Source organism: Engystomops pustulosus, chromosome 9 (genome assembly GCF_040894005.1).
Source record: "Engystomops pustulosus chromosome 9, aEngPut4.maternal, whole genome shotgun sequence".
Classification (NCBI taxonomy): domain Eukaryota; kingdom Metazoa; phylum Chordata; class Amphibia; order Anura; family Leptodactylidae; genus Engystomops; species Engystomops pustulosus.
This window is the reverse complement of record NC_092419.1, coordinates 80113158-80137480: the sequence shown is the minus strand read 5'-3', so window position 1 is coordinate 80137480 and position 24323 is coordinate 80113158. Positions and strand designations below refer to the sequence as shown.

General features: G+C 42.3%; 1 long non-coding RNA gene across 1 annotated transcript in view; it reads right to left on the bottom strand.

Annotated features, from left to right (window-relative positions):
- LOC140077930 (uncharacterized) overlaps window positions 1–17132 on the bottom strand; it is a 35037-nt gene extending 17905 nt beyond the window's left edge. The window contains exon 1 of the long non-coding RNA XR_011849854.1: window positions 17075–17132. This is a non-coding gene — a long non-coding RNA (uncharacterized lncRNA). The remainder of the gene's footprint in view (window positions 1–17074) is intronic.
- Window positions 17133–24323: the final 7191 nt, after the last annotated feature.

The following is a 24323-nucleotide window of genomic DNA, read 5'->3' as shown; positions in this document are numbered from 1 at the left end:
TCATGCGCTTCTTGCGCATCTGTTTACATTCCCCTCACCCGCCATATCCCAAACTTATGAGAACGCTACTACACTTAACTTGGTGCAGGCTGGGACCGAGTCTGACCCTGGGGCTGGTCATATACTGCCGACGCAGAGAATTGCGGGGCCTACCTCGGTCCAGGTCTCAAAGGCCTACTATACCTCCTCCCACCCCTCCTCCACCTCCTCCTCCTCCGAATTACCATCCGTGGGCATGGCGCCATCAGTCGGTAGCTCTAGGCACAGCAGCAGTGCCGTCGCTAAGCGACAGCAGGCGGTGCTGAAACTGCTGAGCCTAGGCGATAAAAGGCACACCGCCCAAGAGCTATTACAGGGCATTCCACATCAAAGTTGTTAACTTTGTCGCCACCCTGCTGTGTAATCCCCAAAATATACTTGCAAACTTTTACCATTTAGGGATATTATTTCAGCGCTTCTTGCGCATCTGTTTACATTCCCCTCACCCGCCATATCCTAAACTTATAAGAACGCTACTACACTTGATCTTATACAAAAGGTTCTTAGAAGTGCTGTTTGGGGAGTAGCCTATAGACAGGGGCTTGGATTGGCGAAAGCTCGCCTGGCAGCGGAGCGCCAGCTCCATGCCAAGATCCAACTAACATAGTTTTAACTGCAGCACCTTTAATCTACTACTAGTTCACTGCCTCCATACATCGTCCCCTTATCAAACGAGCTGTGTCAGGCAGAATTTTGGGTTGTTTTCATGGCTTCCATGTTAACTTTGTCGCCACCCTGCTGTGTAATCCACAAAATATACTGGCAAACTTTTATCATGTACCGATATTATTTGAGCGCTTCTTGCTCACCTCCTTTGGTTCCTCTCTGCCACCCATTGGTTTGAAGCCTGAGTCCATTTAGGGTATGTCGCCATGACACTCTCTAGCCTGCTGCCGCTGCCTCTGCATGCCGTCCCCTATAGTGTCAGGGTCAATTATTGGATGTTTTAGATGCTATCTAGCTTCATTCTGTCACTCTGTCATGGCCATGCTGTTGCCCATAATTTTGGCATAATGGTGCGATTATGCAGCCTCAGAGGCATCCATGCATGCTGCCCCTGCTGTTTCCTGTCCATTTCCGTGGTGTTTCCATCCTTTTCTGAGGTTCCCAGGTGTTTGGCCAAGCTTCCCTGTGCAGAGCCTTGGTCCCCTTGAAAAATGCTCGAGTCTCCCATTGACTTCAATGGGGTTCGTTATTCGAGACGAGCACTCGAGCATCGGGAAAAGTTCGTCTCGAATAACGAGTACCCGAGCATTTTAGTGTTCGCTCATCTCTAATCCTTACCCTTCCTCATTCTACATAACTTATTCCCAGTATAGCTAAACCACAAATGTGTAAATGACTGTGTCTACCTTAGTTGATGAACTTTTATGTCTTAGAAGATTTAAATGTTTTTAGCTTATAGCAGACAATTATAATGAGGAATGTTAATGACAAACTGAGAGAAGAACACAGGTTATTCTAACGCATTACATTCCTAAGATCTGTACACCTGATAGTGGGCCTTTTCTCAAGTACAAACTGCTCAAGGACTTCATTAATAGAGGACTGTCACCCGTAAATTCGGCACGAGGAGCTGCTTACTAAACAAACGCCGCAGTGTTAGAATGATAGCATTATCGGAAATTATAGCGTTGTCGGAGTACAATGTAAACGCCAGGCCGCTCGCAAAGCGCTCCGACGTATTCATGAGGGGCGGTCCAAGGCGCTGCCTCTTCCCTGGACCGCCCCGCTTGCTCCATAGGCCGGCAGTGACTACCACACGGCATGGGCCCCTTTAGTAAGCAGCTCCTAGTGCCGTTTTTCTGGGTGACAGGTCCTCTTTAATGAGCTCTCTATATATCAAAAAAGACTTGTTCAATATGGAAGGATATTTTATACTAAGTGTCTGTCTCATCTTTATGAAAACATTGGACTGTCGGGTCACAAAGGGTTACATCCCGCACTCTGTTTCAGGGTGAGTAAAGTGGGAAATGTAACTAAAGACACCTTCCAGGGTGTTTGTGATCTGTGTATAAAACTTGCAAGGAATGAATAATGAATTACTGGCAGGAGGAGATTACGGTCTTATTTGTTACACAGTGAGATACAATGACTTTAGGGAGTGTATGAAATGGCTTTGCTTGTCTGTCACATGGTTACAGTCCTCTGGCTGCTTTATAATCATCGGTATAATTGCAGAGAATAAATTTACGTGCAATATGTTAAACAGTTCAAGTGTTTGAGCTTTGTCTCACATAATCCTATCTTGACGGCTGATACAGACGTACTCATTGTTAAGCTTGTCTGTAAAAAAACTGCAGCGTCAAAGAGTTAAATGAAGTACATCTGCCTCCCAGATGCCTACAATGGTATGCACACAAGTTACATAATCCTGTTTTCTGATTTCTACAGTGACAAAAGTCTGCTGCGGCAAGGTGGAAGGATGGGGAACAACCAGAAGATCACACTAAAAGGTTTTTACATCTGCCACATTGTTATACCCTCGGTTATGGAGCATGGAGTCCGTTGGTTTCTGTTCTGTTATTCCTTTTACACGTATTGGAATCCCATGTAGCAGGTGAGGAGGAAACGGGTTGGCATTCAACTTCTCACCAATTGCCCAATCTGACTTCTGTAGCAGGAATGCTCCTTCATGTACATTCAGTGATAATTATTAAGCCAGTAAATGCACAAGGGCTGCATATCTAAAAGAGTGACCAACACATTTAATACCTCAGTGCACCCAAGTACAGTGTAAAAGAAGATGCCTCCCACACCATGCCATACTATTACTTCACAGATGACTTGGCTATAGAAGCCAGTACCTACTGCAACATACTGTATAGTTGAGGTAATGTTGCCAGCCCCCTGTAAGCCCATCAATACCACCAGGAAGCAAGTCCCCAAGAAAATGTCTTCATACCTGTGAGCTTTGTAGCCCCTGTGCTAGTCTGGGCTCATTTAGCTGTGTAGGAAATGACCACAGGTTTTTTTGCCCAAATCTACATCAAATTCAAAGGGGACATTTACAGGGGCATTACTAAGAGAGCTTGGGCCACATAGCCGATTTCTGCATGCCCCCCCCCATCCCCTTAAAAAAATATATACATATTTGTACAGACATGATTATAAAATCACATGCATTTCCACACTCACCTTCATACATTATACACACACATACACTCACCGGCCACTTTATTAGGTACACCATGCTAGTAACGGATTGGACCCTCTTTTGCCTTCAGAACTGACTCAATTCTTCGTGGCATAGATTCAACAAGGTGCTGGAAGCATTCCTCAGAGATTTTGGTCCATATTGACATGATGGCATCACACAGTTGCCGCAGATTTGTCGGCTGCACATCCATGATGCGAATCTCCCGTTCCACCACATCCCAGAGATGCTCTATTGGATTGAGATCTGGTGACTGTGGAGGCCATTTGAGTACAGTGAACTCATTGTTATGTTCAAGAAACCAGTCTGAGATGATTCCAGCTTTATGACATGGCGCATTATCCTGCTGAAAGTAGCCATCAGATGTTGGGTACATTGTGGTCATAAAGGGATGGACATGGTCAGCAACAATACTCAGGTAGGCTGTGGCATTGCAACAATGCTCAATTGGTACCAAGGGGCCCAAAGAGTGCCAAGAAAATATTCCCCACACCATGACACCACCACCACCAGCCTGAACCGTTGATACAAGGCAGGATGGATCCATGCTTGTATGTTGTTGACGCCAAATTCTGACCCTACCATCCGAATGTCGCAGCAGGAATCGAGCCTCATCAGACCAGGCAACGTTTTTTCAATCTTCTACTGTCCAATTTCGATGAGCTTGTGCAAATTGTAGCCTCAGTTTCCTGTTCTTAGCTGAAAGGAGTGGCACCCGGTGTGGTCTTCTGCTGCTGTAGCCCATCTGCCTCAAAGTTCAACGTACTGTGCTTTCAGAGATGCTCTTCTGCCTACCTTGGTTGTAACGGGTGGCAATTTGAGTCACTGTTGCCTTTCTATCAGCTCGAACCAGTCTGCCCATTCTCCTCTGACCTCTGGCATCAACAAGGCATTTCCGCCCACAGAACTGCCGCTCACTGGATGTTTTTTCTTTTTCGGACTATTCTCTTTAAACCCTAGAGATGGTTGTGCATGAAAATCCCAGTAGATCAGCAGTTTCTGAAATACTCAGACCAGCCCTTCTGGCACCAACAACCATGCCACGTTCAAAGGCACTCAAATCACCTTTCTTCCCCATACTGATGCTCGGTTTGAACTGCAGGAGATTGTCTTGACCATGTCTACATGCCTAAATGCACTGAGTTGCCGCCATGTGATTGGCTGATTAGAAATTAAGTGTTAACGAGCAGTTGGACAGGTGTACCTAATAAAGTGGCCGGTGAGTGTAGGTGCACATTTAATAAGAACAGTGCTGTCAGTACTATGTGCAGTTATCCTGTGTAGTGTGCATAGGACGCCAGATTAAGAATTTCTGCCATAAGTTCTTCATGAATCTGGTGTCCCCTGCACTGCTGAGACAGAGTGCACCACATTTTTTGGTGCACCTTTAACATGGGGTGTGTAACACACTTCTTTCTGCATAATAAATCTGGCGCACAGTCTGACTGAGCACCAGAACACCCCTTTTAGTGAAGAAGTTTGTGTCGCGGCTGCACTATTCTTTATGCGACACAAACTTCTGCACTGTGCGCCAGATTTGTTATGCAGAAAGAAGTGTGTTGCACACTCCATGTTAAAGGAACACCAAAAAAAAAGTGGTGCACTCTGTGTGGGCAGTGCAGGGGGCACCAGATTCATGAAGAACTTGCGCCAGAAATCCTGAATCTGGTGACCCCTGCACACTACACCCGATAACTGCACATATTACTGACAGCACAAGGGTTGCGTGCGACACATATGTGGTGCAGACACTTCCTAAATACACAAAAGCAGTTTGCACTAGAAAGAACGTGCAAAGTTTGACATAAAACTGGCGCATGGAGCTTAGTAAATGTGCCCCATAAAATTCTACATTTATACCCTCACTTTTATATACCCGTACACACATACATACATGTGTACACCTATACACACATTATACACCATATACACATACATATAGCAAATACACACATACAGTTTATATATATATGTATATATACACTTATACAGTATAAGTATATATATATATATATATATATATATATATATATATATATATTTGTATATCTTTGGATAAGTATAAATATAAATATAGATAGATACATATAGATATGTGTGCATATACAAAGATGCATCAAAAGTTACTTGCAGTTTTAATTGGCCGGGCAGGGGATGTGCCGGCAGCTTGCTGGGTAGTTGGACGGGCTGGAGTTCTGTGCCATTGGACAGCTGTGTTGGGGGGGGGGGTTCAGGTGGTTCCCTGATCAGGCACGTGGGAAGGCGAAGAAGGTTAGAACTGCCAGTGGGCGCTGGCCGTGCCGTTGACCGCGAGGGAGGGTAGGTTTCTGTTCCTGTGGGAGCAGTTTGAGGGCAAACAGGGGAGTGGGCGGCCCGTACAGGTGGGCGACCTGGTCAGCAGAGCAGACAGGGCCTCATTAAACTGCATGTAGTGGTGCCCCATTAGATTGTTGTTTGCAGGGCCCCTGTTACTGCTGTGCTGTATCTGTCAGCAGGGAGAGAGGGCCCGGGATAATAGCACTGATAAATTCTCTGCTGTCCATTACGGGACCCAGAGAAGCATGGGCCCCGTAGCGCCTGCTACGGAGGTTGTTACGCCCCTGGTCATTTATCATTATGTGGATTTTTTGTTGTTTCTTTTATTTTTGGTGCTTATTTTTTTACTGTGTTAAATGTGTTCAATCTCATGTTTGCTTTTATTTTTAAGTTGGCTCGATTTGCTACCTCTTTTGCAATGCTTTGTATCTTTTGCTGACAAAGATTTTTGACATAGTTCAGCAGATTTGCCCTAAAAAGATGCAAATCATAGTAGATAACTATTTATTTTAGGAAAACAGGCGTGCTTGTTTGATTTGCATTTTTTTGGAGCAAAGTGGAAAAGTTAACACAAAAGACAACTTCTCAAATTTTGTACAACAATTGGAATAGGCGCAAATCCTTAAAAAGTGCAAATAGAGAAACAAAGAACAACTATGAAAAAATGACCACAAAGCCTTTCAAAACATGTGAATGGGTTTTCTGACAGCCAGCTTACGAGTAACAGAAAAATTTAATAAGAAATAAAAAGCATTCCACTTTTTTCACCTGGCGAAGCCTACTTGAATGACAACGGAAAAGGAAAAGTCTGGAGCACTGTTGTTTGCCACCCATGGGACATGTTCTATTAATGCCCGTATGGTGTGGCCGGTCATTTTCAATGGACATTGGCAAAGCTCCCTACAGTGATTTTTGTGATACCTATGAGATCTGTCTAGACATGTAAGTATACCATGTGTGGTGATGTCTAGTTGGACTATATATGGCATTTTCCAGAATCCTTTACTTGAACACACAAATGTGTGTGTGTTTTGTTGAATCTAAATTTTTATTTTTAATAAAGCTATGTGTATGCTCATGTGTTTGTTGTTCTTTTGAAATGATTTGGGTCTTGACTGTGCCATAATTTGCAGAGTGGCCGTTCGACATCACCACGTTCACGGGTAGAATTCGTCTTAAATCACACATTTTTCACTGTCCTATTGTTAACATTACCAGGAAATTGTACTCAATGTTTTTTTTATTCCATCTTAGTCTCTGCAAGACCATGCAGAATAGGGAGTATGGCCGGGTTCCGACATAACTTCACCTATGACTTTTACTTGACAAGATGACAACAAGATAGCACCAAGCGAACCACGATCAAGAGTCCCTAATGTAGGTTTTTAGTGAAGTTTGCTATAGTTGTCTTATTATAACTAGACCAAATCTGTGTCCTAGACATATACAGCATTGTATGAAATAAATAGTATAACCTTCATACCCTCCTTCTGTACATATGCCAGGGTGACAGTGATTTCCCAGCAAAGCCCCGGGCACAATGCAGAAATATATTAGATTTCAAGAATAGTAGATTTTGTTGAGAGGCTTTGCCTCAATAAGCGCAGTCCGTGCGTCAATCTCCAGCATCTGATTTCAATCTACATCCTTTATCAGAGGCCAGCTGATAAAAGGCAGCACGTGGGATATAAGAAGGTGTCTTTGAGAAAGAACAGACCCCACTGCCAGAGAGAAAGTAGCTGCAGCTACTGGAGTATGTGCAGTTTTAATATTTTTTGTAATAATATGATGTAAATGTCCTAAAATGTAGCAATATATTACCTGCAAGCAGCTCACCGCTTTGATCTAGACTCTGGATTTGAAGCCACAAATGGTTAAACAATCTAATAATAATATTTCAGTTATTATCATGGTACTTATATGGATGTAAAGGAGGGTAGGATTAAATCTGCTGCAAAGCAAATGGTGCTAAACATATATTTAAAGAGACAGGACCATTTCTTGTGTCATTGAAATATGAAAGCATCTTAGTTCAAAGAGCCAGGGTTTTAAAGGGGTTGTCCACAGGGTTTTAGATATTGGCATTGCAGTCATTGGAGTTACTACCAGGTCTTTAAGCCCAGGGGAGCACAATGCCCACTCAGTCTCCATAGACAATACCAGGATTATAAATGGCAGAGACCTGATTACAGATGTTACAGGTTGTTTCTCTGATTATCTCATGCATGGGCCAGATATAGAACCTACTCTGAGTTTTCTACAGTCTCCACAAGGATCAGTGAAACACACATTCATGAGCAAGGGTCCATTAAAATTAGTTTGTCAATGTGCCATCTGGCACAGGAAAAAAACGATAGCACACGGAAGAAACATGTTCATGTACATTTAGACTAAGGCTACATTCACACGTCTGTTGGGTGAGATATATACGTCCCCAAGCTCGTGGCCGTACACACGTACTCTATAGGCCGGCAATGGGTGCACGGAGCGATACAGTACAACACACATGCCGCACCATACCATTTGGTACACAGGGAAAAGATAGGACATGTCCTATCTTAATATATATACTTTCGGAATCCGGCCAATATGGAGTTAATATATCGAGGAGCAAATGACTTGGTATACTCCCAAACACCAACTAGTCACAAAATCCAAATCAATGCTCTAATCCTTATCGTGATGCCGATATGAGGAATCTCACCACCTTCTCACAGGTTGGAAATAGAAGATTGCCCTGGCTCCCTTGTGTCACCAGCTTCCTTCCTTCACTGGGTCCGGGTGTAATATATCATTAAAATATTTGTCTTTTTCCTGAACCCTGGCAATCTGCACTATGTGTTCGTAACTTCCTGATACAGGGATAGTGGTGTCACCAAGGATATGGAAATGGTACGGAGGTAACACCCGGACCCAGTGAAGGAAGGAAGCTGGTGACACAAGGGAGCCAGGGCGATCTTCTATTTCCGACCTGTGAGATTCCTCATATCGGTATCATGATAAGGAATAGAGCATTGACTTTTATTTGGATTTGATGTCCTATCCTAACCCGTGTTACGGCATCGTGCACCATGTATCACAATGGAGAGGAGAGGGGTCACCTCGCAATTCCTGTGTACTGCGACATTTCAAGTGGTATAGCATCACTTGGATGGGTTATGAGATTATTTTTACAAAACCTCATAACCTTCTTCCTAACAACCACTGTGAAAGAAATAGGGATGAGCATATGAGCGATTGGGGTACTGCTGTAGATGACATGATGTAGTACAGTCTGAAATAAGTTACTGCTGGTTACCCCAATGTATCTAAGGTTCCATTTGTATATTTAGATACATTGATTAAAATAAGGAGGACATACTTTCTAGACTATTAGCAGTAATATTAACTAGAACATGTGTCATAAAAACAGGCTGGCTACACCTATACTGTTACTACATGCTGCAATGTGTTGTGGATCCCTTGTATATAAGAGCTGTAGGGATTCACATAGCTACAGGTAGATGATTACAGGTACTGCCTACTAATGTAACTTCCGTGTCAAAAGACATATCCATTACCACCTTACCAGAAAACATCTACGTGAGCTGTAAGGTAAGACGTTCTACAGAAAAGATCTGACGTTTCCCTGTATAGAATAGGCACAAAGTGTTTGTGTCATAAGCCCTGCAGGCAATGGGCGCTGAAAAGTGCTGGAAAGGAAACAAGAGAGGATGCTTCCCTGAAAACATGTGTCATAAGTGCTGTCAATAGGCAAGCCGCCCATCAGACATGAGCTTAGGTTTAATTGACCTGAAAGGGGACATATGTTTTAATGCATTTTTAATTCTCTTGTTGCTCTATCAGCCACTTGTCCTCCATACACACTGAGATGTGGAAAATCCAGTATTTTTTTACCAACTAAGCATATGGGAGTACAGTGGCTACAGAAAGTATTCAGAACCCTTTAAATGATCTTTGTTTCATTGCAGCCATTTGGTAAGATCAAAAACGTTTTTTTTTTTTTTTGCTTATTTACAGAAATGTAGATATTTTTGCTAATTTATTAAACAAGAATAGCTTAAATATCACATGTTCATAAGCAGTCAATGCTTTGCTCAGTATTGAATTTGGGGATAATCTGCCATTCTTCCTTGCAGATCCTCTCTAAGGAAGGTGAACGTTGGTGGACAGCTATTTTCAAGTCTCTCCACAGATGCTCAATTAGGTCAGGGCTCTGGCTGGGCCAGTCAAGAATGGTCATAAAGTTGTTCTGAAGCCACTGCTTGGTTATTTTAGCTGTGTGAATAAGGTCATTGTCTTGTTGGAAGGTGAAGCTTTGGCTCAGTCTGAGTTCCAGAGAACTCTGGAAGAGGATTTCATGCATGATATCTCTGTACTTGGCAGCATCTTTCCTTCAGTTGCAACTTTTTGTCCTATCCCTGTAGCTGAAACACCCCCATAGCATGATGCTGCCACCATTGGTGGGATTGTATTTGGCAGGTGATGAGCTATACTTGGTTTCTCCACACATACCACTTAAAACTAACAACAAAAAGTTCAATCACTGAGTTCTGGCTACACACTCTGCCACAAGCCATGACTGTTGGAGGGCTGCATTGATAGTCGACTTCATGGAACTTTCTACCATCCTCCTACTGCATCACTGAAGCTCAGTCAAAGTCATCTTGGAGTTCTTTTTTACCTTACTTAAAGATTACCTCTAGTCCCACAATTTCTCAGTTTGGCTGGATGGCCAAGTTGAGAAAGAGTTGCAGTCTTCCCAAATTTCTTCCACTGAAGAATTATGGAGGCCACTGTGCTATTTGGAGCCTTTTGTGCTAAGAAATTATTTTGTAACCTTGGCCAGATCTGTGCCTTGCCACAATTCTGTATCTGAGCTCCTTGGGCAGGTCCTTAGACCTCATGATTCTCATGTGTATTGACATAACCACAAGGCATCTGTCTGAGCTGTCATAGTTCTAGGGTTTGGTTTCCAATACTTGATATAATATCAATAAGTTGATAAGAAGAATTAGGACTCTAGGGTATAGCATAGAATATGGCTTTACTCCACCATCATCAGTAGGAAACAAGCATAGGTCATTAAACCCTGTTATGAGGTATGATATTCCCCTTCTAGCATATACAGTGGCCACTAAGACCTCTTACACACCAGCAAGTGTAATACATCCAACTAAAATCATACTCACAGCTTGTGGTTGCTGGAACATCTGTCCCGAACAGTGACACCCAGAACTGAACTGACATGCTGAGTTCAGTTCCGGTTGCTCAGTGTTTAGGCCAGACATTATAGCCAGCACATGCTGAGAGTGTGATATGTCCAACTTGCTAGTGTGTAAGCAGCCTTACTCCTAATTGAGTGTACAGTGTTCCCCTACATTTGTGTACCCCACTTTACGAGCAATGCTTGCCTTCAATCACACTACTCTACATTGGACGATATCCTAACATCTTAAGACTGATTTCCTCCAAGGCCACGGCCGTAGCTAAAATGAGTATTAGAATTTACATTATATCTCATGGGCTTGTAGGCACAAAAAGAGTACCCAATGCTACAATGAACTCATGGACATCAAAAGTTTCACTAAGTTCAATAAAACCCATTTATCTATTTTTACCAAATGTACATAGCATTCTGTATGTACATTAAAAGCTGTTTAGAGGAACTAAAAGTAATTTGGTTGTTGCACAAAGGAAAACAAATAAAAATTATTGATATACTTTCATCCTTTCAACTCCAGGCCCATCATAGCAACTTCACTTCCAGGTTCAATGTGGCACAGCAGAAAGTTTCCTCTTCTATGTTAGCAATGTGTACGAAGTGATCCAGTAATTGTGTATAGGTCAGTCCAGTTATTTTATCCTAATGCCCTCCATGTAAATTGAAGGCTGGTCTGCATGGTATTTTGTATAGTTCTGTAAAAGTGAATGAAGTGCTAAGCCAGCACTCCGGGCATTTACTTGCACCTGTTTTTGGGTTCACTGGTCATTGGCAAATAAACCCATAAGATCTACTGATATGTCTGTTTTTAGTAAATACTTGTATACGTGTAGAAGTCAGCATACGTAAGGTTATATATTAACACAGCCATTATAACTAGAACAAAAGTGCACAAAGATGAGTAGTTAATGGCAGTAAGACTGCACGCTTACATTGCCAGCTGCAGCTGCTAAAATCCATTGCTTTTACACAAAGCCAAACTGAGTCCATAGAAAGAAGTTCTACATATGTATAAAACACCATATTATTCACAGAACTCATTTACATTTTCTTTAAAATCAGAGATATTGTGATTTTCCTGCCAATCTTCACCCTGTCCGTAAGAAATGTGCTAATACCTCATTATCTCTCAGGAATAGAAAATGAGTGAAATATGGATCCCATATTGCAAGAAAATCTAATCAAGCCAATTCACCGAAGACAGAGATATCTGCAATGCTCTTAAAATAATCACATTTATTGTTTAGACGCTAATAATAGATGCTGAGATAATAGTACTGCAGTATATTGTCTGCATAATGAAAGCAACGAGGGATCAGAGGAAGCCCTTGTCTCTTATGTCCAGTTTTAGGTCATAAAATGCAATGTCAGGTGTGTAACTTGAGATTGTGCTCTAATACAACATCATTTCCAACATTTTATATTAATGTTATCTTCCCGCTTAAAGGACTTCCATGCTCCCTCTGTTACCTAAAGTAAATCCGTCTCCTACTTTTACCTCACTATACTAGCAGAACCTTCAGGTCTATTATGATATGTCCTTTCTAGAATTCCCTCTTTTATGTGAGATCTCATCTGTTACCTCTAATAATATATCACCTAAAAATTAATGTGAACATAATCAGAGAAGAGTTGAGAGATTCGAGCCGAGAGGCTAGAACAGTGATGGTCAAGTCTGGATTAAGATTGGTGGGGGCCCCTGGGCACAAAATCTGGTGGGGGTCCCCAAAAGAATGTAGTCCAGACAGGGTACACCTTTATCATCCATGCAATATGTGGGGTCTCCCGTTAGACAGTAATTCATGTATGACAGGATCCCCCTTAGGCCTTTTTCACAAAAATTTTAATGGGATCATGATCTGGCGGCACAAATTGTTGCTGGATCAGGGTCACCATAGATTTCTACAGTGCCCCAATGATTAATATACAGCCCCCTTTGTAATTAATAAATATACAGCCCCAGTAATATCTACAGCCCCTAGTATTATCTACAGTCCCCCAGTTATATTAAGCCCCAAAGTAATATACAGCCATCGGTAATATATAAGCCCCCATTCATATATACCGCTCCCCAGGGATATACACTCACCGGCCACTTTATTAGGTACACCTGTCCAACTGCTCCTTAACACTTAATTTCTAATCAGCCAATCACATGGCGGCAACTCAGTGCATTTAGGCATGTAGACATGGTCAAGACAATCTCCTGCAGTTCAAACCGAGCATCAGTATGGGGAAGAAAGGTGATTTGAGTGCCTTTGAACGTGGCATGGTTGTTGGTGCCAGAAGGGTATTTCAGAAACTGCTGATCTACTGGGATTTTCACGCACAACCATCTCTAGGGTTTACAGAGAATGGTCCGAAAAAGAAAAAAACATCCAGTGAGCGGCAGTTCTGTGGGCGGAAATGCCTTGTTGATGCTAGAGGTCAGAGGAGAATGGGCAGACTGGTTCGAGCTGATAGAAAGGCAACAGTGACTCAAATCGCCACCCGTTACAACCAAGGTAGGCAGAAGAGCATCTCTGAACGCACAGTACGTCAAACTTTGAGGCAGATGGGCTACAGCACCAGGTGCCACTCCTTTCAGCTAAGAGCAGGAAACTGAGGCTACAATTTGCACAAGCACATCGAAATTGGACAGTAGAAGATTGGAAAAACGTTGCCTGTTCTGATGAGGCTCGATTTCTGCTGCGACATTCGGATGGTAGGGTCAGAATTTGGCGTCAACAACATGAAAGCATGGATCCATCCTGCCTTGTATCAACGGTTCAGGCTGGTGGTGGTGGTGTCATGGTGTGGGGAATATTTTCTTGGCACTCTTTGGGCCCCTTGGTACCAATTGAGCATCATTGCAATGCCACAGCCTACCTGAGTATTGTTACTGACCATGTCCATCCCTTTGTGACCACAATGTACCCAACATCTGATGGCTACTTTCAGCAGGATAATGCGCCATGTCATAAAGCTGGAATCATCTCAGACTGGTTTCTTGAACATGACAATGAGTTCACTGTACTCAAATGGCCTCCACAGTCACCAGATCTCAATCCAATAGAGCATCTTTGGGATGTGGTGGAACAGGAGATTCGCATCATGGATGTGCAGCCGACAAATTTGCGGCAACTATGTGATGCCATCATGTCAATATGGACCAAAATCTCTGTGGAATGCTTCCAGCACCTTGTTGAATCTATGCCACGAAGAATTGAGGCAGTTCTGAAGGCGAAAGGGGGTCCAACCCGTTAATAGCATGGTGTACCTAATAAAGTGGCCGGTGAGTGGCCCCAGTTATTAATAAATTTGCAGCCTCTAGCCAGTAGCCCCTCATAAAATCATACATCTGTACTCACCTTCTCCCATTCCCCTGATAGCGACCTCCTCCTCTTCTTTCGGTATGCTACCAAACACGTGCCATGCCATGGAACACATGGTGGGCGATTAAAGCAGCCATGCAACCACTTGGTGGGGGCCCATTTAAGGGCAAAGCAGTGGGGGGCCAGGGGCGCACACCAACCCTATAATCAGACCATGGTGGTGGTGAACCAATGGCTTAGGTGAAAGAGGTGGTAAAGAGCCCTCTTAGTGGGCACCCAGCCTATCACCCCAGCACAAAGTTCCTCATGCAGGAATCAAGGCATCTTCAAGGAATCAAGAACATTCCACACTGAGTGCTGTTTTAAAATGACATATACTTGACTGCATGAGACTACAGGAGGAACAAGTGATGTGGACAGAGCTGGATTATCATTGGAGCTTCTGCTCCAGACCTTGTGATTCTTCCTGTTCAGAGAACCACTAATTATCAAAATTTCTCCTCCTTTCTATTATATTGTTGTCCTTAGGATGCCAATATAATTGAAAGTTGTAACAGAGCAAGGGGCAAAAAGTTACTGTTTAAATTGAAATTTTGGCACTTTTTTGGCGATAAATAAGAGTGTTTTGGTTGTAGTTTGGACACTTGGTTAATAACATTTTCACCATTACTGGGCTAGAGGGAGAGTGTCAATTTAGATGCCTATTTCTTGCATTCCATAACAGTTAAAACCATGTTTCTGGTATCACAAGAGATTTTTATCTTTCAAATTGCATCAGGTTTAAGTTTTGAGATCTACAGAACTGGAGATACAGGCAAGTAAATTCATAGTTGAAAATGAGATCTGCAGATAAAGTTCCATTTCCAGCCTTTTTCTTTAACTGCCTGTTCTGGTAGGCATGGAGCTAGCTTTTATACAACCAAAGATAATGGCAACAAGTGATTTACCCTCTCCAGCCTCTCAGCCTGGTAAAAGCAGGTAAATGGATCGCTTTAAGAAAAAAGATGAGTATCAGTGATAAGTAGACCCCAACCTCAGTTCTATTCGTCTCAAACCGATCCCAGGTATTAACGCCCGTGATCAGTGCTCTACCCCAAAATAACTGTGCAGTAATTTAAATGCTGATGGCAACTTTGCAAGCACCAACTACCCCTGCAATTGGTGGGGGATGCAAGTTTGATTCCAGGAAAAAAACAGAGTTCTAAAATTTGGCCAATCACAGTTTTGTACAGGTCCGCTCATCACTAATGATCACAAAAAGGATGTGTTCTTAGTAGAGATGAGCGAGCATACTCGTCCGAGCTTGATGCTTGTTCAAGTATTAGCGTACTCAAAACGGCTTGTTGCTCGGACAAGTATTTTGCCTGCTCGAGAGCGAGCTTTCACTTAAGGAAATACAGTGAAGACCAGTGAAGAACACAGTGGACACAGTGAACACAGTGAAGAACACATTGCTCGAGACTTCAATGGGGTTTGTTATTCCAAACGAGCACTCGAGCATCGGAAAAAGTTCGACTCAAGTAACGAGCACTCGAGCATTTTAGTGCTCGCTCATCTCTAGTTATTAGGTTCATTATTATTATTTCAATTATGTTTATTATGGGGACATATCACAAGAGATCATTGAATAAAGTCTAGCGGCAAAACAGTGTTGTGCAGGATGTCATTAAAGCAGTGTAGGTTGAATGTTCTTTTTATCTGGTCTGGTGTGATAGATGCTGTTCCTGGGAAGGCTATGGCTGGGTCCATTTGTTGGCCTAAGACAAGACAAGAGCCTACTAGAAACTTGGTAAAGCAAGAGTGGAAAGGAAGTTTCTCTGGTGCCTGTAGTGGTCAACATTCACTCATGTGATGTAGTAGACTGAATAAAAGTGAGGGATGAGATCCTATAAAAGTCTTATTTTTGGAGAAACACAGTAGGAGTGACCTTGCTCTTGTTTATGTGTGGAGAGTTCTGTTGTAAAGTCAATCTGATGGGTTAATAGTTAACTAAAAAGTTATCAAAGTGATTTGAAGGTAACACATTCAGAGAGATCTGTGGGAATGCAGCGCCAAATAGAGGTCCAGAGAGCTATCAAGATAATAATTATTTAATGCTAAAAATGATATTATATCCCGTAACATTTAAGTATTCTGTGCTTGTAGACTAGATGATTTCCCCATCATTGTTTCACAAGAGCAGGATTTTCTTCTCCCACCAGCAGCCCTCCAAATAGAATTATCATGGCAGTAAGCAATTCAAATTCAATAACAAATTCTGCTGGGAAAACTTCCTTCATTCTTGGGACTCTAGTTTTAAACTATTGTAGTGCCTTCAGCTTCCGATTACGGTCCATTAGTTGGCACATAACTGAAGCCTGCTGTTAAATGTTCCTTGTTACATTTCACTTTGATAGAAAATACCTCAATAACTCCAAACAACATTCATTATGGACCTGTTCTCAAAAACCTATTACAGTTCTGTACAGGCTACAAGCTGTAGACTTCTATAGGAAGTTCCTATGGACTGGTTTACTCTGTATTTCTTACTTAGAAACATATGGAATATTTTTGTCCAGTTCGAGTCTCTCATGATCAGAGATCTTAACATGGGGTATTCTCTTAGGACCATTGATTTTAGAGAAAATAATTCCATAGTACAGCACTGTACCATATGAGACTCTCTTGCCTCCAAACAGCGTACTGAATATGACCCTGCAAGGAGGTCACATCCAGGATATTTGGTCTAGTGATTGATGTGATTGGAGCCAAACTCAATGATGACAAAAGCAGAATACTGGTTACATACAATCTTAAAAGATTCAAGTAGCTTGATTCTTACTGAATCTTACATGAGGAAACAATTTTGGAAGTTAAAGGAGTTTCAACCACCCATTGCCAGTTGCATGGTCCTTCAGTTGACCCCTGATGCCTACAGAGGTTTCAATAAGACACTAGAAGAGCAGAAAGGTGCAATAGTACGGTAGGGAATAAAAGCCCTTGAAACAAAATCCTTCCTTCGCATCAGTTTGAGGAGGTTCTTACCTTGCTGCACAAAACACAGTTCTTGTAGTTGAGCTTCGATCCTGTTGGCCATTCACTGTAACACTTGCAATCTAATGTAATACACAGGGTGACAGTCTCTTATTAAACCATTTTCTATCATATGTAAAATCACAGCACAATTCATTGGTTTGTATATGGTCTTACATTTGTCCAGTCTTGTTGTTGGACTGTGATCTCCCAGTGTTTATAGTTGATAGAGGTTTCATTTTGGCAGTAAGATGGATGTTCCAAATTAAAGCAAAATAATGTGGACGGCATAATTAAAGCTAGGGTGGTTTCACATTGGCGTTTTTTTCACATGGGTGATTTTTTACTGAAGACATTTTGGCTTCTGGACACATACAGATTGGTTCAGTGAGGCATCAGTGAAGAATTGCTAAAGCCAGGAAGAGGAAACCATTCTTTTAATGGGCTTTTTCACGTTTCTTTTTTTTTTTTTTTTTGATCACTGAAAAAAACTGAAGTGTAAAAAAGTCCATTGAAAAGAAAGGGTCAGTGAAGAATCAGTGCAGCCAGGAAGAGAAAACCAATCTGTATGTGTCCATAAGCCAAAATGGTTTCAGTAAAAAATCACTGATGCAAAAAACAATGCCAATGTGAAACCACTCTTACTCAAAAGACCCAACAAGGACGTGGTGAAAATGGTGGTGGTTCTTGCTGGTACCAATGGGTTCAAACCCACATACAACCTCCAATGTGTTAAAGGCCTTATATGGGAAACGAGTGTCAAAGTTTCAACTGACCTTTTTTTTAACAGACCATGAAATTATTTTAAGAGAATCCAGAAACGATGCCGCTTAAACCAGCCGAGGCTGAGTAAAAGAAGGAAATACACCACATTTCCAAAGAAGGCTTTGTTTACAAGGACATGGCTTCTATTTTTACAAGCTTTATGATGTAAAACACTGACCGATACATTAAAATTGTTTTGCTTAGTTTTTTTTTTATAATGGATCCATGAGGTTATTATTGGCCGTGACGTCTTTTGTTTTTCATGGATGGGATACCACAACATGCTATGCTATTCTGACATCACAAAGCAGTGGAAATCCGATAAGAACTACTAATGCAAAAATCCCAAAGACAAACCACAGCATTTCGCAGTAAAGCCATTTATGGTTTTGACCACAATGGAAACTGCCACTACATGTGAAAGCATCATAAATCATACACCTAAAGGTATTTTTCTTTTCCTGAGATATACTGATATAAACTGAATATCAAAATTAGTGAACAACAAACAAAGTCATTGTATAGTCCTATGAGAATATATCCTAACATGAGTAAATTGCAGTGATAATTTCCTTAATTTAGTTTCCTTAAACCCTATTTAACTGACAGCCAGTTCTTACCGACTTTACAAAAAATGCTATTCCAAAGGGATTGAAACCCTCCGGCAGCAGGTTGTCCAGATGATGGCCCTAGGGGTGACCCTATCAGCCATTGCAAGAGAAGATGGTCATTCCAAGTCTGTGATTTCGAAAATATTGTTTCTTTACAACATCATAAACTCATTCATGTCCCCCAAGAAGTCTGGTTATCCTCTAAAGACAAATGCAAGAGAGGGCAGGATAATGCAGAGAATCTCCATGGATAATCGTTTCAACACTGCAGCCAGAATTGCTTGCCAGTTCAGCACTGAACAGGGTAAGGATCTGTATTGCCATGTAGTGTCTCCACATTTACGAGCATTTGGATTGAAATCCCACCCTGCAGTGACCAAACCTCTCTGAAAGAATCAAAAGACTAGAGGCACATATGCTGAGAAGCATGTGGTGCAGACAGAGAATAAGTTGTCCACAGTTCATTTCAGTGATGAAAGCCAGTTTAATTTATATGGATGTGATGAGAAACATTATGTTCATCAAGAAACTGGGGAAGACTGAACCCAAAGTGTGTAAAGAAGTTAGTGAAAGGTGGTGCATAATATTTTCTGAAGTTGCACCTCTAATACAGCTACATGGCAGAGTGAGTGCAAGTGTGTATCAGAACCATCTTCAACAACACGTGGTTCCTTCCTTATGTTCCTTACTCAATCAGGCAGAAGTTTTCATGAAGGACAGTGTCCCTTGTCACACAGCTGAACCGGTAAAGCAGTTCCATGAAAAAGAAAACACTGAAAAAATGAAATCGCCAGCCCAGAGGCTTGGTTTAAATCCAATAAAAAACCTCTGGAAAATCCTTGGTGAAAAAGTTATGACCAAGAAACCCACAACAGTCACAGAACTGTGGGAGAGACTGGAAGAAGAGTGGACCAAAATAACACAAGAGAAGTGTGAGAGACTAGTGATGTCCTGTCCTCTGCCCTTCCTTCTGATTGGTGACTGTTATAACGTTATAGAAAATTTCATTATAATCCCTCTCTTTGCAGTCAAAGATTAACTATGATAAAATTAATTATGATAATCACATTTTTGTAAAATAAAAGCATCACTATGCCAAGAGACCCGGGACCTGTGCCCCTGATCTTTTGGGCTGTGCCCTGGATTAGTGGGACACTTGTTGGGGCCGCACTCCCCACTGTCTGGACACAGAGTACTGCAAAAGGGAACTGAACCGTCAGCTCTATCCTTCACTACAGATAGCAGGAGACAGGAGAATTTGTAGGAATTTGGCACATTAAGACGATTTAAGTATGAAGGACATCCATTGCTGGGTGGGGTTGACATTAATTGATCAGGGGCATCAATTGCTGTGGAGCTATGGTGAACATTAATTTCTGGGAGGGCTATGGGGGACATCCATTGCTACGGAGCCTGTAGGGGACATCCATTGCCGCGGTGCCTGTGAGGACATCAATTGTTGATGGGTGGGACTGGGGGGGACATTGATTGCAGGGGTGTCTGTGGCTGACATCAATTAAGGTGGGGTGCTGTGGGGGACATTAATAAGCGTGGGAGCTGGGGTTGACATCAATTGATTGGGGGTAAGGGGCAACAATTGTTGGGGAGTTTGGGGAACAATAATTTCTGTGGGGGACATCCAATGCTTATGGGGGTGCTGTGGGGAACATCAATTGATCGAGTTGGACATCGATTGCTGAGGAGCTAATGGAAACATACATTTCTATGGGCTGTGGGGGACATCAATTCCTGTGGGGGGCTTGGGTTGAAATCAATTGATCGGGATAAGGGGCATCAATTGCTGGGGAGTTATGGGAACCATTAATTTCTGGGAGGGCTGTGGGGGACATTCAATACTCATGGAGGGTGCGGGGGGCGGGGCATTAATTGATGGGGGGGCATTGATTGCTGGGGAGCGAATTGGAACATAAATTTTTAGGGGCTGTGGGGGACATCAATTGCTGAGGTGCTTGTGAGGGGCATCCATTGCTGAGGTGACTGTGGGGAACATCAATTGCTGGCATGGGGTTGGGAGGTATAGTTAGTGTGGGGGACCGTAGGGGACATTAATTAGTGTGGGGGGCATCTTTTGTTGAGGGAGCTGCAAAGCATGTCAATTGCTGGGGGGCTTAGGGGGACATCAATTGCCTGGGGGCTGTACGGATATTATATTCTGGGGGCTGTGTGGGACATTATATACTAGAGGCTGTGAAGGACATTACTTACTGGTGAGATCTATTTAGTATGGGAGAATTATTAAAGAGGGGGCATTATTGAGTGTGGGTATTACTTTCATATATACTCAAGTATAAGCCAATCCGAATATAAGTTGAGGTAACTAATTTTAACGCAAAAAAACCAGCACAAAACGGGACGAAGATTGCGCTTCAACCCCTGGTGATGCAAGGAGCCGAGGAGATCTTTTATTTTCAGCCTATGAAAAAGTGGTGAGAGTTTTTCATCTTTGATATCATCACAATGGGGCACATTTACTAAGGGTCCGCAGCCGCGAATCCGTTGTGTATTTCCCGAATATTTCCGCTTTGCGCTGTATTTCACGGGATTGTGGCGCACGCGATTGATTTTTGGCGCAATCGCGCCGACTTTCACGCGACAGAAATCGGGGGCGTGGCCACCGGCCAACCCGAAGGATTCGGAAAACCGCGGAATTTAAAAAGCCATTTGTGTCGCAAGATCAAGCACTCACATACACCAGAAAAAAGCAGGTGAACTCCGGCGAACCTCGGCGCAGCAGCGACACTTGGTGAATATCGGCGCACGGACCTTAGTGAATCCCGGCAGAACCCGAATCAGCGCCGGAGAACCCGCCACTGGATCGCGACTGGACCGGGTAAGTAAATGTGCCCCAATGAGTAGAGAACTAACTTTATATCTTGGACAGAGAGCATAGACGTGCCTATGCACACACTGCCGGGAAGCTGAGAAGAGAAGAAGCTGGAGCAGCGGGGTAAAGAGGTGGTAAGTGTTGGAGGTAAGTGTTGACTTTATTATTTTTATGAGGTCTCAGCTATGGACATTTCATAGGGATTTTCATAGGGAGCACTGCTGGGGCATAATATTAGGGGCGGGGAACAGCTGGGGGCATTTCATTGATGTGGAAGAAATGCAGGCGGCATTTCATTAATAAGGGAATACTGCTGCAGTATTTTCCTATATCGGGAGAACTGCTAGGGGCATTTCCTTAGATGGGGAGCACTGCTGGGTGCATTTTATTTGGTGGGGATCACTGCTGGGGCATTTCATTAGGGGGGAGAACTGCTGGGGCACTTCACTAGCCTTTCTGTAACCTTACTTTAAAGAGACTGTTACACTGTCTCACCCTCCCCTCTGCTTTCTTGGCACTTGTGCAGTGAGCACCTCTTGCAGGGGAACTGTGAAGCTGGATCAAAGAGGGGAAAAGCTAGCCCCTTAGGCTCATTGATTTTAGAAGTAAGGAGGCCATGGATAACAAATATAGGAAGAATTCACAATCACAGTGCTGGGATCTATTATAAATTGTCACTGGTTTATCATGCTGGATGTCTGTGGTAGATTCCCTTTAACTTTGCTTTTGGCAGGCCAGTGAGAGTTCAACATCCATGATCCTCCCCAATCAACTGATTATAGAATAGTTATAGATAGTTTTAGAATGAGGTAAAGAAGGGAGTTAAATGTACAGCTCTGTTCGCTATGTAGTGGCCAAGCTGTGTTACTGCAGGAACATTTCCCTTCAAGCTGAGCTGTAATTCCTGGGACCTGCCACTACACTGAGCATAGAGATGGATTTATAACCTATGTTATATTGAGATTCGGCATAAAAGAAAAGATAGCGCTCGGCACAATCCAGATTATTACGGTGGCAAACACAAATCAGTTGTGAGGTAACAGTGTCCACTGCGGATAGACTCCGGTGATCAATTCCTCTCTATATGGCACTAACGGTGGTGCTCAGCTAATGTGAAAAATAGTCCAATGAGTATTCAAAGAGAAAAAGATAAGCGGCACTCACCATAACTGTGCAATCGGTATGTTTATTTCAGGTGCAAGTACTAAGGTGAAGACTAAGGTCAGTATAAAAATGATAGAAACCACCTTAATTTTGCCAGGTCATGTTTTCTAAAAACTGTCCATGTTCATAGTCATTTATTGATTAACTTTTTTGTGTTAACCACAATATTTTATCACTACTGTATTTCATATTTCCAGCAACTACATTGTAATAACGTGACTGTTATTAGAAATCAGGAAAGATCTCCAACTATAAACTGGGATCATTTTTAGTGCGTGTTTGGGAATTAAGGGATTTCCCAAACCTTTTGGTTCCGAAAGGGTTAAACCTCTTCCCACAGTCCTATTCTCTCACTCCTCATAAAATCCCTCTTTTTTCTTCTATTCATTTTTTTTCAATCATATTGTGCCCTCCTGAGCTGGTCCTTTGTCTGAGTAATTATTAGCTTCACTTTCCGTTCAGAGCTAAACGCTTTGTGTTCTTTGGTTGCGAGTTCTACCCCAATTATCTCCCTCCCAATTAAGCAACCTCAAATAATCGTGTTCTGTTTTCTCGAGGGCTTTTTGTGTTCCCCAAGAGAGTCAGAGAAATCAGTAACCCCTTTAGTGCCAGAGAGACCGGTGGTGACCTATTATGGCATGCCTTTTGTTCATGTATAGAATATTACACCCTCGAACACTGTTTTTCCTTTTATTTGTTTTTTTGCTTATTTTATTTGTTCTCTTGTTTGTTACTAAACCAACAGTTGAGTGTCCATTAAAATAATGCGCTAGAATGTGCCTACAGTTGACTCATATGGAAAGTTTTTGCAGAAAAACACAGACATTGTTCCCTGTAAAACCCTTTTAGTGGTACACATATTTTAGCTTGTTCGCCTCGAGCCTAATTGGTCACCTAGGAATGTTGAAGTACGCACTATTATGAGGTTATTTTTCCTAACCTAAAGCTTAATTCCCAGTGGAGGTTCAATACTGCCTATATATCAAAGGAGAACCGGAGCAGAAGCAAGACATAGTGATTAGTCAATATTTATCACAACTATATTCCATTGGAATCTCTTTTTTAATAAAACATCCTCTAAGCCGTGAGAATGTGTCAGTGAAATCTTGGGACTGCGCTGATACATGAAGCCTATTCCTAAGAAATACCATCTAATTAGGCTGAAATATACTATTAATAATGTAATCAAAAACTGGAATTTTAATTGACATGTTACACTGATAGATAATTAAGGCAACATTCTGCACGGGTGTAAATTAATGATTAATGTAGAACCTCTTCACTTCATCAATTCCAGGTGTTTTTATTTATACTACTTTTTTCCTTTTAACTTTACCTCTACCCCTTTGATTTGCAGGTTTAATAGTGATCAGCAATTATTTGTGCATGCATTTATTGGATGTAGCCAATTCTCCCAGACCAAGTAAGATCCATCTAACATGGTCGCTGAATGTTTCAAGCTCCCCTCTACAGGTCAACGAGACAGGTTAAGCTATGTTAAACTCAATGGGAGCAATTCATTATGAATTCTCCTCCAGTTTTCTGGCAGAGAAGGCTCATGAACCCCCATTTCCATTTTTTTTACTTCTCCAAACCGTGCAACACGGAGAGAGGGTGTGGAGTGTGGCAAAAGGTTTACGCATCAGCCTGCCACATGTACTATAGTCTCCAGGCGGTACTATAGCAAAAAAATTCCACCAGTTCCGTTCTGGTCTACAGGTCAGAATTGGCGAAGTTTGCACCCATATTCACTAAGAGGCCGGAGCCTATTAGTGAATACAATCACAGGACCATAGTGGGAGATCTTTAAGACTGAGGTCCTAAACACCATTCTTAATGAATTCCCCCCAATGTTCTGAGATGCAAAGCAGAGCTG